We start from the raw sequence: 14,955 nt of genomic DNA on the forward strand, positions 1-14,955 counted from the left end.
TCATAATTTTCCTACTAAGATTTTGTCTTAGGCCATAAAAACATAATTGTTACTGCTGAAGCTACAGCTCCTCTATTCCCAAAAGGCCAATTCATTTTACAAAGCACATACACTGTACAGCTTATTGGCCTTCATTTTCCATCATCAAATGTTAACGCTACTTGGAGGAAACTTTAAGTTAGGAAAATACCAACGAATAATGAAGATAGCTCCTATAATAAGGATTTGATGTGCCAGAGTAACAAAATAGAGCTTTTATTGGAACCCATTTAGCTATTTGATCTACAAGCTATTAAAAAAGTAGATTATGTTTTCCACAGTGCCATGGGTGTAGGAGAGCCAATTTCCATGCCAAACAAAAACATGAGATGAAGTAGAGAGTAACTAATGCGAATTGTTCCCAAGCCAGCAAGTAGTCCAAGTTCTTATATGTCCTCAATGATTCTGTATGCAGATCCATTACTAACAGTATCAACGTAAGGAAACTCTTTATAAATAATAATTTTTCAAAAGCTTATATAGGCTCAAAATAACTTGGGATTAATATGTAATATAATATTTACTCAATTTATTTTTTTGGGGGAAAAAATGGGCATGATCTATTCTTTGGCTCTTCCTATCTGCTAATTAAAGATGCTATAATTTTATCCTTACAGTTGGTGTAACTCTGCATAGCACTGTTGACTCCAAAGGTACTGGAGGCCCTGGGATTCTGGCAAGATGCATGTATTTGTGATGCATGAGATTTACTGTTACAGGGAAAGAATATGATAACTTAGCATTTTCTCATAAGATTTCATAATTTCATACTCACAAAACATAGGTTAAAGATCTCAAGTTCATGATGCACAACAATCATCATACACTTTTAAAATAGTCTTCATGAGTCACATCAAAAGAACATGGAAATATATATATTAATAGGAGAAAATTATTGCAGAAGGAAAAAACGCATAAAAAAAGGATGAACTGCAATTGATATCTGAAGCTTATCATGGTATACAAAGCTTTTCAGGTGACTTTAAAGCTTCTGACAAACAGTTCCAAGGGAAAACTGTAAAATGGACAATCTGAATATTAAGTTGAAATTGATCAATTAATGCAAGGTTTAAAAATGACTTTCACCTCAGGGGAAATTTGGATGAGCTAAAATGCGGTTAATGATCTGTGAAAGTCAGTGATAGATGATGCATTTTGTATTTTATTTTTTTAAAAAGGAAATAATCAATACCTTACCAAAAGCAACTTGGAGGGCTCATGCTTCAGTTAGGTATAAATTATTCCATGCAACAACACTGTGTTCAGGCATAAGAAAATATAAGTCTAGTTCCTCCTTGGACAAAGGATTTTTTTAGTCAAGTGGTAATTAAAAATGAAGAAACAAAATATTTTATAAGTAGTTGACTTACAAATAGATTTTGAAGATTCTAAACTTTTAATTCTAGTGATCACTAAAAACCACAATGCATTTACCATTTCCCATCATACCTGCTAAATGTATTTGAACTAATTATTTTAAATTAAATTAAATAAAAATTAACAATGGTTATATATTGGCTTTCTACTATATTTATTTACTATATGTTTATGTACTTTGTACCATTATATTGTTAATTCCTAGGTGGACAAAATAATTTGTTTAAGGTAGTAAGGACTTCCTTTGCTGTGATAAAACTCCAATGAATTAGGCAATTTGTTTGTCCCTAGAAACACACCAAGATGCAAAGTTTTATTTGTTTATTTTACTAAAGAAATCTCCCTGTTTTCTTTTAACTTTTTTCATATAATGAAATTAACCATTTTTAAATATTTTGTATAATGCAAAAAATATTTTCTCATGACTGCTTTTGAGAAGAGGAGAAATTAAGAGAAGAAGTTGACTGAAACACTTTGACAAATTTTATATGAATTTTTGAAATGTGGTCAATTAAAATCTGTATTTTGACCAATTTTTTTCAAAAAAACAATTATTCTGACATCAAAATCTGGTTCTACTCCCCAATTGTGTTATTTATTTCCAACTCTCTGATTCATTAAAAGAATCTTTAACATTGTCTCATTACCTACATTTTGTGAAATCCCTAAGGTTACATCAGCATCAAACTTGTTCTCTTTTCCTCTTAGGATAGACTATATTTTTTCTTGGTGAATTTCCTAAACCTCAGGTCAAAATGTATCAAAGAAGTACTCTTTCCCTCCCTTCCATGCCCAAGAAGCATAATAAGATATGCTCAGATTAAATAGCTGGCCCAGTATAATTTTTTCAGAATCCTTGAAAAACCCATAAATGTGGGAAATATTGAGCAAGACTACTATGAAAGAGAAATACCGAATATCTATGAAAACAGAAAAATAAAAAAAACACTGCCATAAACATTAGGAAATCCATACGTGTTCTGCCCACCCAGTGCAGCATCTGTAGCCAGTTACAGCGTATAACTGTTTCAGTAGAAGATACACCACTATGTATTACTTATTTATAGAATAATTTTTCCTCAAGTAAGATTTCCTCCTAATTTCCTGATACTACAGGTAAGTTTAAGATCACAAGGGATTTTCTTTTAACTCTGGACTCTCTCTTTAATACTGTATGTATATACATTTGTGCAGATAGACAGGAAAGGAGATAGATACATAGACAGATAGAAATACAGCTAAATGATTTAAAGGACAGATATCGTTTTGTTCCACATGTGGACCCATTTCAGCCTCCTCAGTACATGACTTCTCAGTGTATTTCAATAAGGACATGCACTATTATTTTTTGAATTAAACCATTTATTTTTACACAATTATATCAACAACAGCACTGCAAACCCTGTTCCCTCTGTAAAAGCAGTCAGGAATAAAAACTTGAACAATTATTATCCCAAATCAATTAATCAGAGCAGATAAGGAAATACATATTTTCCCCATTAAGAATATATACTCAAGCTTTCCCAGCAGTGTTTTTCACTTCCTACTCAAATCACCGTAATGTTGCCTATAAAATCAGACAGATCTGCACTCCCTCAGTAGCTAAATTCATGCTCCGAGGAAGGACAGATTAAAATATTTTAACACTAGGTCTTTGGGCCCAGTCAAGGAGGTATGATCCTCCAAAACTGAAAATTAATGCAATTCACATGAATATATCACAGGGTAGTGACTGTTCATTCTCTTTCATTTTCATAAATAGGAGACATCTATTTAAATTAAAAAGCATTTCTAGTTGAGAAATACTGACTTAATTATGCAGTTACTAAAATCAGACTTGTGTGGTGATACAGTATGCTGTAACACAGAATTTCCTTAGAGAGCTCCAGCTTAGAAATGGAGAATGTTAACTAAATCATTTATGTTTTCTTTAAATACTTAGGAACATATTTTCTGGAAGGAGTTTTAACACAATGTCCAAAATTTAAGACTCTTTTTGCAATATTAGTAAGTTAGGAAGTTAAAATATAAAGGTATACTTGAATACATTTTGCAAGAGCATATATTTCTTCTGTTAAATTTTGTTAAAGCTTGTTTCCACCCACCAGTCAGTCCATAAAAGAGGGACATGTTATTTCTTGTTCAAATTAGTGCTCTGAAATCACTGTAAAAGGGTGCATGCTTGAATACTACGTTAAATAATCTATGCTAAAATTCAGCAGCTACTTTTGAGCAACGAAATATTTTAACTTCTATCCTGTTTTTAATCTGCACAAGTTTAAAAAAAAATGTAGTAAATTGGCTCTGAGCAAGACACTACATTTCATTTCTTTTCTTTTCTACCCGATTTAGGATGGCAGCCACTTCAGATCTAAAAATAATGCATGAAACTGCTCCAGAATTATAATTTTCTGGAATGAACAAAATAGGGACAGTCACAAAATGAAACATAAGGCAATACAGAAGGCTGAAATCTCAGCTGTAAAATTACTGTTAGTATTCTTCAAGTGTTAGCATAAAATAAAAATTATTATACTTCTTAACCTAAGGTTACATTTAATCACTAAACAAATTATTGTAATTGGACATTAGTAAGTCACCTCAAATTGTTATAGCATCATCTAGAATTGCCAATGAAAAATAGGCATCTACTCTAGCCGCCATTTTTAAAGAGCTGGCAATTAAAGCATAACGAGCCTAACCTGGGGGAAAAATTAGCACCTTTATAAATAAGATATTGGGAACTACAGAGATCACATCTATATGACACATCCAGAAGCACCCACCATGCTCTTTAACACTTAGAATCATAGAATCATTAAGGTTGGAAAAGAACTCTAAGATAGTTAAGTCCAACCATCAGCCCAACACCACCATGCCTACCAAACCATGTCCTGAAATCATACGTTTACATGTTTTTTGAACATCTCCAGGGATGGTGACTCCACCACTTCCCTGGGCAGTGTCTCCCAATGCTTCATTACTCTTTCAGTAAAGAAAGGAGAAAACTAGTAGAAAGTTTCAATTCTAAGCAAAAAATAAACTTGTCATTTCTTATACTTCACTGGAGCGTTTGTGCCAGCAGCACACTCTTCTTTGTTAACAGAAGCCTTGCTTTGTAGAGCAGTGTCTTAAGTTTTTTGCTCTGACTTGTAAACATGCAGTTAATATGGCCATAATTTATTTATTAATCACATTTCTGTGCTTAATTTGCAAACTTCAATATCTGTCTCTGAGAATCAGAGTACAAAACAGAACTCATTACACTTTCAGGAAAAGGCAAATATCTTCTGCTTTCACCACCAAAGGCAAACTAACTTGAAGTACAGAACTAATCATAATCTTATCATCTAAGTGTGTGCTTGCCCACATCTTCAATGTTATGTGCAGTTCTTGCACCCATAAGAAAGATAATAATGAAGAATCAGATAAGGGAAGCAAAGACGATTACAGGAGCAGAATGCTTTCAAGCAAAAAATTACTAAGTAAACACTTTTCAGCTTGGACAGGAGATGGTAGGAGCCAAGGCAAACCCAAATACTAAAAGGTGGCACTTAAAGTAAGAAATAACAGCCTTATTAATAGCCCCTTATTAAAGATATAATAGATTCTAAATTTTACATGGGCTCAATGAGAGACTTAAAAAAAAAGCCTAATGGAAAAGAAATCTATATGGATTTGCTAAATATGTCTAGCTCAGTCCTGAGGCTGGGAAGGTGATTAGAAAAAGAATCTTATTTTTACCCTGTTCTTACTCTTTCCTAAGTCTTCATGTATAGCAACTACTGGAAACATATACTGAGTTCAGTGGTCTGTTGCTCTAACCAAGTACAGGCTTTTTTATCTTCTTATAATCTTAAACTGACCCTTCCTTTGTGTTCAGTGGAAAACTTACTTTGTCTTCACTGAGTTACATTACGTGCTTAAACAAACTCATATGTATTTAATACTTGACATTTTATTTCTTACTAACTGATTTTCTCATGGAGTAATTTCATTCTGAAGGAGAAATCACTGACAGAAAATCAGGCATTTCTTAACTTCTATTTTTCTTGTGGTTTTTTGTTTGTTTGTTTGATTGATTGGTTGGGTTTTTTTTTTTTTTTCCCTTTCTCTGGGCTATTAATTTGAAGGAGAAATGCCAGTGGAAAGTGGAAAGGTGGTAGCCGTGGGGCTCCAAAATGTCCAGCCCTAATTCATCTAGGGTACATGATTGAGGAAAACTGGACAAAGATTCATGCCCTTCAGACCTATAATCTCTGCTCTGATCATAAAATGGGATAGAATTTATAACTATAGGGATTTCAAGAGTGCTTTTCTTATACCCACTCCTCTTGCTGCTGGCATAACTTTTTTTTCAGAAGGCTGGAGGCAGAAGAGGTATGAGCTGACTTGTACACATTAAAATACATCAGCTTTAAGAGCCAGAGTGAAACTCCACTAACTTTAAAAATCACTTATTCATCGAGTATGTAGGGATCAAGTTCTAATAAGCCATTATCAAATTTCGGCAGATCATTTGTAATTCTGTTGCATCGTAATGTCTGTAACACCTGCTACAGAAAATCTGCTGAGAATAAGGAAATTTCCCTTAGGACCTTTATTTTGGATGACGCAACTCAGAAGCCTCTTTAGCAGGTGACCCTATCATAAAGAAAGCCTGTGACAGGAAACCGATAAAGCATTACATAGCTACAGACATAGATTCAAAAGAACATAGAAAAGATGACTTTCGAACCACATCTCAGCTTTTGTTAAGGAGTAAATCTTTTCCACACAGGCAAGAAGCATGCTCATGCTGTTTTATGCAAGTATATGCTCACACTTCCACCTGAAGGTTAAGACTATCGCTCCTTTCTTTTATTTGGCTTGAAAGATCACTGTGAACTCAGCTCAGGATTTTTTGATTTACATTACTTTTTGATGTTTGATTTACTTGACTGGTCTTTATATGATGTTTTCTAAACAAGTTCTCATTTCATTGCTGATCTTATATAACGAGATTTTCTATTCAGCTGGCCTGTATTGAAACACAAGCAGCATTATGCATTCATGCAGCAGAAAAGGCAGTCAAGGACTGCCATGCATTTTAAAAGAAAGAAGAAAATGAAGCAATTAGTAAAAATAACAAACTGTTTCTACTTGTCAAACTATTTTGCCTTTATTTTTAATATATAGAAGTGACAATCAACTTCAATGACATCCAATTAAGCCTTTACTTTACTTTCTCTTGCATAGGTTTAAAATTCAAAAATATAATTTTTAATTCCAAGCTTAAATTCAGAATCTTTAAATGGAGCTGAGCCGAAACTGCTGGGGTTTTATGGTTTTATGGTTTTACCATTTGAAAGTAGAGCAGGTATCATCCTTTGTTATTGTGCTCTATAAAAAAAAATACCTCCGCTGCTGGCAAGTCCCTTCAGGATGTGACTACATTATCAGATCTGCAACACGTACCAGATTCCAGGACTTGGGTGCAAGATGCAGCTATGAGATAAACCTGGATGTGAAGATTCAGAGCTCACATAAAAGAATCCTGAACAGAAAGCAGCCCCAGCAGTATACTACCAAGTGGTTCAGCACATAGATACAGACACAGACTAAGAGAGCCGATTTCTCTCAAAACCATAGCAGATATGCTAAGCAAAAATCCTTTATCATTACGATTTTACACTCAGGTTTTCAAAGAGAGCTGTAAATCTAAAGGTTAGCAGCCACTTGGGCTGTCTTTCAATCTATTAAATCTATTTTGTTATCAATAGGTTTGTCACTATTCAGGTACCCAAAGCACAGATTTAGGTACCCAGCTAGTTCTTGCACAGCTTTCAGATAAAGATCCAATATCTTTCTTTATCTATTATTATAACAGAGACTGCTATTCTGCCTTGTAAGAGAACAAAGTAGTATGTAGTCCAATTGCCAGTCAGTATTTTCCCTTTGTACTTCTGATTGTAGGCTGATTACACAGCACTAATGAGAGCTTTTATTTGTTTATCTAAATGAACAGAAACAAAAACGCAGAAACAAAAGAAGTTAAATCTTTAAAGAGGTCACTTTTTCCTGATTGTAATGGGACTGTGGACAGTGCTCCTTTTTCAACTACAGAAAAAAAACAGGAGGAAGGCTTGGGGGCAGGAAAGGGAATGGAACGGGGAACAGGAGACACTGGACATAAATCATAGCACACGCTGAGTTCTATAGTAGCCATCTCTGGCTTAGCTCCCAGATGTTATGTCACTCTGTCATCAAGAGGAAGTTTCTGTCCCACACTGAAATTTCTTCAGCACATAGAAGGCTACATACCCTTAGGTGCTGTAGCCCTACTTAGCTTTCTTATCTTCGTGATACTATGCTAATGTACGGTGATAGAGTGTCAGATGCTGCTTGCTTTTGGAGCCCCTTCTAAAATGAGAAGGTGCTTCTCTTTTGAGAATACATATATTTTGCTGTTCAGCGTTTATTCATAGAAATTAAGTAAAATCCCCAACTCATAATGACAAATGACAAAACTAAAAACAAAGGATACAAGTTATGACATATTGTAGGAGTTTTTTGTGCATGAAATTATTTTGCTCCCATCTAATTTCATTATATTGAGGCAGGAGATCTAGAGATTTTGCAGATGACAACCCAGTTTTAAAGTATTTCATTTAAATTGCTTGGAATTAGCAGAGCTCTCAAATCCCTCACTCCATATTATTTTTATTAGTTCATAGAGCTGCATATTTTATTCAACTAATCCTAATGGAAATTTGTGATTAAAAAAAATTAAAACCAAACCTGGCTTTCAAGATATTACATTCTGAGACGTAATTTGTCATTAAATAAACAACATAAAATACTAGTAATTTTCATTTTTTGTGAAAACTGCTTAATTATATAATTAAATAAGGCTCCTATATAGAACCAGTCATGCTATTCTCCTTCACAAAAACCTGACATGATAGCCTCATTGGACAGCTGCTAACTCAGAGAAGTGGCATCATTACAACCATTACAGCAGGTGCTTGTTAACATGCCACACTTTTGCCTCCTTGCAGATGACTGGAATCTCCAGTCTTCTAGAAATTATTTATACCTCATCCCTTTTCCTTCCTGTTGTTCACCTCAAGCTGCCCCTGCCTTTTCATTTGCACTACATACTTTCTACCCCCCAACTCCACTGTCAGCATAAATCCTGAACTTGACCTTATACGTGCCAGGCATATTTCACTAGTTCAGAACAAACACATGAAGGACCTACAATGTCATCTTTAACCAACAAGCGAAATTAAGGGAGTGGAGACTATACCATCCTTAAGAGGGCCTGAATAAGGCCACATAACAGCATTTGTTTTGATCGGTATCTTAACCAGTGCCTAGCCTTTGTGCTGACTCGATCAATCTGAAGCAGCACTACAAGTAGTGTGAAGTCCATTCTGTTAACTTATTTGTCTACTTTTGAGTTTTAGGGTGTCATATACTTATGGCCTGATTAATTGAAACATTGTGGTTTTTACATTCCAGAAAATTACCTTTTCTGTTACATAACTAAATCCTACATCAGGACATCTTCAGTCTTTCTTATTAAGAGCATCAGTCAAGGTCATGGAAGTTGTGTGATTACCTCATATGTCATGAGATCAAAAGTAATTTTAAGAGCTATTTTTCAAAGCGTTCTCATTTCTGAGCCTGTAGGATGTTTCCAAGTAAGAGATTTCCAAGATTCTATCTGTGCCCTAGGAAGAAGCAATAGACTTGCCGTAGTTTATATTTGTGGCTGCACAGCAAAGGTGACACTCCTGGGGGTCATCACATTTTATGGACATTCTAGCATTATCTTCTCCTCCTGCCATGTCCCTTCTGCTCTGCTGTGGTGGCAGCTGGAAAAGACAACACAGAAAATCTTGCTAAGTTTTCTGATGACGACAGACATCACTCTCCACAGTGTAGTATGCCCTGTGAACACAATAAGAATAATCTATTTACAGTGTATTTTTAGCAGCACTAAACTGCAACCAACGAAAAACTCTAGGCTATAGTCTACCTGTGTTGACTGCCTCTTCTGTCAATGCATAATATGAGATAGTATACCATCATGCTTTCCTAATGCTAGCAGATATTGACCTCAGCTGGAAACATACACTCCAGTAAAATGTGATTCTGTAAACATTCAGGCAAGAAAAGTAGTTATTAGGAAAGCCTGCTATATATTACTACATACTGATTAAAACAAACTATGATTTTGTCTTCTAGAGACAGCTTTTTTGTTGGTGTTAGAACATCAAAGAACATCCCATCACTTCATCTTAACAAAGTGACCACATATGAGCAAAATGAGAAGTCAAGTTGTGCCTTGATATTCATGGTCTAAGGGTCAGAGTTCTCATTTTGATATGAAAAGTACCTATTTTGGATATAGTAATCTCCTGGTTAAAGATCTTAGGCCACTTTTACAATCATTTTGCAGTAAATATTGAATAGTCCACTGTTGTTTAACATATATTCTCTGTTGCTACTGAATGCAAAACATAAAGAGCACTCTTGAGCTCAGACATAATGTTTAATACGAGGTTCTAATCTAAAATACATTGGCACTTTCTGCAGTATCTCTAGAATGTCTATCATCCAGGAAACATTTCTATTTAACAGGATTACAATGAGATAGATTTGAGTTATCACTGAAGATTTCTTTTTGGAGAAGTACACTTGTAACTCCAAGTCAAAAGGTATCTAACCAGTAAAGCCATATGCTAAAGACAATCTCCTGTTAAACTCCTGTTCATTTAAATTCAAGACCCTCTGGCCAATTGACCAAATTTAAATGATATTGAAAGAATAAAAGAGTAGCTCTATCAGAAATCTATCACCAAATATTGGAGGGGTACAGGTAAAATAATTTACAGGTGAACTTACTTATATGAGTGCATTTTTCTATCAAAATGAAAGCACAATATTCAACCTTCACTCATAAATGAGAACTGCAAGAATAAAATACTATAAAACATTTTTAAACTAATTTTTTTATGTGTTTTTCAGTGTTCTAAATGCTGAGAATGGATTTTGCCTTACAGCAAGAACCCCATTAAGTTGTTGGCCATTATTGTCATTATTGGCTGAAATCACAAAGGGTGCAAGAGTTATTGCAGATTCAGCCTATCATAGACTTTCAGTTAAGAATTAGTAGTAGTAGTAGTAGTAGTAGTAGTAGTAGTAAATAATGTGCATTTTTTATGAAGTAATTTTTTTAAATTTTAAATAAAAATGGGAATAATTTCAAGGTAACTGATACAATTATATGAATAAATTTGCTGTAAAGACAATAAGGTCAAATTCTTAATGTATTTTTGTTATAAGAAGACATTTTGAAGTGTTTGTTGTAGTTGGCAACCACAGTTATATTCTGAGTATTTCCTCTAATTTGTGACTTTGAGAAATTCTGATTTCTTCACAAAATGCCTGAAAGTATCCTATTTTTAAAGCAACAGAAGGAAAAAATAATGAAACAGTTCATCAAATTCACTCTTGATAAACAAATATATCTTTCTATAATAGACAAAAGTCTTAGAAAGAAACTACACAGCATAAAAATCTAAAAGGAAAAAAGAACGGTCAGTCTTGGAACACTTTCAGCTAAAAATCTACACCAGCAAAAAAGAAGTGCTTCATTAGAGCTGGCAAATATTTAAGGATGCTTTCCATGACGCACAAGAGCGCTCAGTCCCCATATGTAGGAAATCAGTCAGGGAAGGAAGGAGACCAGTGTGGCTGAGTCGAGACCTGCTGGTCAAACTGAAGACCAAGAGGGAACTGCACAGGCAGTGCAAGCAGGGACAGGGAACATGGGAAGAGTAAAGGGACACTGCCCGGTTGTGCAGGGATGGGGTCAGGAAGGCCAAGGCACAGCTGGAGCTGAACTTGGCAAGGGAAGTAAAGACTAACAAGAAGGGCTTCTACAGGTACATCAGACAGAAGAGGAAGGTTAAAGAGAACGTACCCCCACTGATGGATGAAAATAGTGACCTTGTACCAACAGACAAGGAGAAGGCTGACGTACTCAACAACTTTTTGCCTCAGTATTCACTGACAACTTTTCACATCAGCCCTCCTGAGTCAATGGACAACAAGATGGTGACGGGGGTAAAGCCCCTCCCACTGTAGGGGAGGATCAGGTTTGTGACCACCTGAGGAACCTGAACATTAACAGGCTGCCCAGGGAGGTGGTTGAGTCACCTTCCTTGGAGGTGTTTAAGGGACTGGTGGACGAGGTGCTGAGGGTCATGGTTTAGGGAGTGTTAGGAATGGTTGGACTCAGTGACGCAGTGGGTCCCTTCCAACCTAGTGATTCTATGATTCTATGATTTATAAGTCTCCCAGAACCCTGAGGGAATTGGCTGACGTAGTTGCCAAGCCACTCTCCATAATATTTGAAAAGTCATGGTAGTCAGAGGAACTGGTGACTGGAAGCGCAACATGATGCCCATTTTAAAAAGGGCATTAAGATGACCCTGGGAACTGCCAACTTTTCAGCCTCACCTCATCGAACAGACCCTCCTAGAACCTATGCTAAAGCACACGGAGGATAAGGACGGAATTCAAGACAGCTATCGTGGCTTCAGCAAGGGCAAGTCCTGCCTGACCAACCTAGTGGCTTTCCGTGATGGGGTAACCACATCACTGGACACGAAAAAAGCAAAGGATGTAATCTGTATGGACTTCTGTAAAGCCACTCTCCATAATATTTGAAAAGTCATAGCAAGCAGAAGGAAGAAGGGTAACATTGTCCCCATTTTAAAAAGTGTAGAAAAGGTGACTGGTAATTACCTGGTAATTACCAACTTGTCAGCCTCACCTCTGAGCCTGGAAAGATCATGGAACAGATCCTCCTAGAAGCCATGCTAAAGCACATGGATGACAGGGAGGTGATAAATGGCAGCCCTCATGGCTTAACCAGTGGCAAACCCTAGTGGCTTTCTATGATGGGGTAACCACAGCGGTGGACATGGGAAAATCAATGGATGTGATCCATCTGGACTTCTGTAAAGCCTTTGACATGGTCCCCCACAACATCTTTCTCTCTAAATTGGAGAGACACAGATTTGATGGGTGGACTGTTCTGTGGATAAGAAATTGGTTGGAAGGTCGTATTCAGAGAGGATTGGTCAACGGTTCAATGTCCAGATGGAGATCCATGACAAGTGGCGTCCCTCAGGGGTCTATACTGGGACAAGTGTTGTTTAATATCTTCATCAATGATATAGACAGAGAGATCGAGGGCACCCTCTGCAAGTTTGCAGATGACACCAAGCTGAGTGGTGCAGTTGCCACACCGGAAGGATGGGATGTCATCCAGAGGTACCTGGACAGTCTGGAGAAGTGGGCCTGTGTGAACTTTACGAGGTTCAACAAGGCCAAATACAAGGTCCTACACCTGGGTCAGGGCAATCCGCGGTTTCAATATAGGATGGGGGATAATGCGATTGAGAGCAGCCCTGCAGAGAAAGACTTGGGGGTGCTGGTTGATGAGAAGCTCGATATGAGCCAGCAATGTGCGCTCACAGCCCAGAATACAAACGTATCCTGGTTGCATCAAAAGAAGTGTGGCCAGTAGGTTGAGGGAGGTGATTCTACCCCTCTATTCTTCTCTTGTGAGAACTCATCTGGAATACTGTGTCCAGTTCTGGAATCCTCAACATGAGAAAGAAATGGAACTGCTGGAACAAGTCCACAGGCTCCAGGCTGGAGCACCTCTGCTATGAAGACAGGCTGAGAGACTTGGGGCTGTTCAGGCTGGAGAAGAGAGGGCTCTGAGGAGACCTTATAGTGACCTTCCAGTACCTGAAGGGGGACTACAATAAAGCTGGGGAGGGACTTTTACATGGGCATGTAGTGATAGGTCTAGGGGCCATAGGTTTAAACTGGAGAGGGGCAGATTTAAACTAGACATAAGGAGGAATTTTTTCACTGTGAGAGTGGTGAGGCACTGGCACAGGTTGCCCAGGGAAGTTGTGGATGCCCCATCCCTGAAAGTTTTCAAGGCCAGGTTGGATGGAGCCTTGGGCAGCCTGATCTAGTGAGACTTGTCCTTTCCCATCACAGGGGATTTGGAACTAGATGATCTTTAAGGTCCCTTCCAATTCAAACTATTCTACAATTCTATGATTTCCAAGGAAAACATAGTCAACAACCTAAACATTCAGTAAGTTTCATATATTGGAGTTTAAAGTGATAGCAAATTCAGTGTATTTGTTGAGTCTTCATCACTGTAAAATCTCTCTGCATTTCACTGCATACATTTTCTGTGGAAGATTTAGTTCCACATTGCTTGCTTTCCACCCTTTGGACTCTCTCCCAAAGTTAGAAAGTATGAATTTTATGATTTGCATGCACAACATATACACTACACTATACTACACTTGATCTTAGCCAAAATCCTTGAAGATCCTCTCTCCAAGAAAGACCCTGAGGTGCTGAAGCACATTCAAATAAGTCTTAACAGGAGTGGCTGAAGGACCTGGGGTTGTTTAGTCTGGAGAAAAAGAGGCTGAGGGAAGACCTTATGGCTCTATCGCTCTTTACAACTAACTGAAAGAAGGTTTGTAGCAAGAGGGGTGTTGGTCTCTTTTCCCAAGTGATAGGAAGAGAGGAAATGGCTTCAAGCTGTGTCAAGGGTGGTTTAGATTGGATATCAGAAAAAAATTATTCACCAAAAGGGCTGCCAGCAGGCTGTCAAGAGAAATGGTTAAATCAACATCCCTGGCAGTATTTAAAAGACATGTAGATGTGGTGCTTGGGTATATGGTTTAGCAGCAGACTTGGCAGTGTTAGGTTTATGGTTGGACTCGATGATCTTATAGGTCATTTTGAACCTAAACGATTCCATGATTCTATACTGCAAATGACTATGTTTAAGGATGAGTTCTGTGTAAGTCCTTGGAGCATACTGAGATTTGGGCTATTTAAATTCAACTTTCAGTGCACCCACAGAATTATCTATAAGTCTCATGTAAGTTACTGGCCTTTTAATCTCTAAAATATATAATAACTATTAGATTCTAATAGTTATTTACCATTTAGACTATAAGATTTTTTAAATTCTGGACTACTTCTCCCAGTGCTCCCATGCTTCCTACTAATAATACACCTGTAAAAATATCAAAAATAAATCCAAAACTGAGTTACTAAATCTGTTGATAACAGGAAATAAAAGCCAGTAAGTACAAGAGTAACTGCAAGGTATCTAAATATGGATAAGACTATCTTTTCACAAGGTTTTTTCATTCTCTTTTATTCAAATGTTGTTTGTGTATCTAGCTCATTCTGTTTCACAAGTCCAACAAAAGCAAACTGGTCATATTTGTACCTGTTTTGTGGGATATGTTATAGAGCATGAGCAGTAATAATTTAACAACACACTTTATGGTGGTTCTGGTAGACTGACCTATAGATGTTTTCTTCCAAAATTTTAATAGCAGCTGAATGCCTTTATCTTATAAATTATTTATGTATTTACATTTAACTTTAAAGGGCATGAAAATATTTTTCTTTCATTTTCCTAGC

This window comes from Cuculus canorus, chromosome 2 (genome assembly GCF_017976375.1).
Source record: "Cuculus canorus isolate bCucCan1 chromosome 2, bCucCan1.pri, whole genome shotgun sequence".
Taxonomy (NCBI): domain Eukaryota; kingdom Metazoa; phylum Chordata; class Aves; order Cuculiformes; family Cuculidae; genus Cuculus; species Cuculus canorus.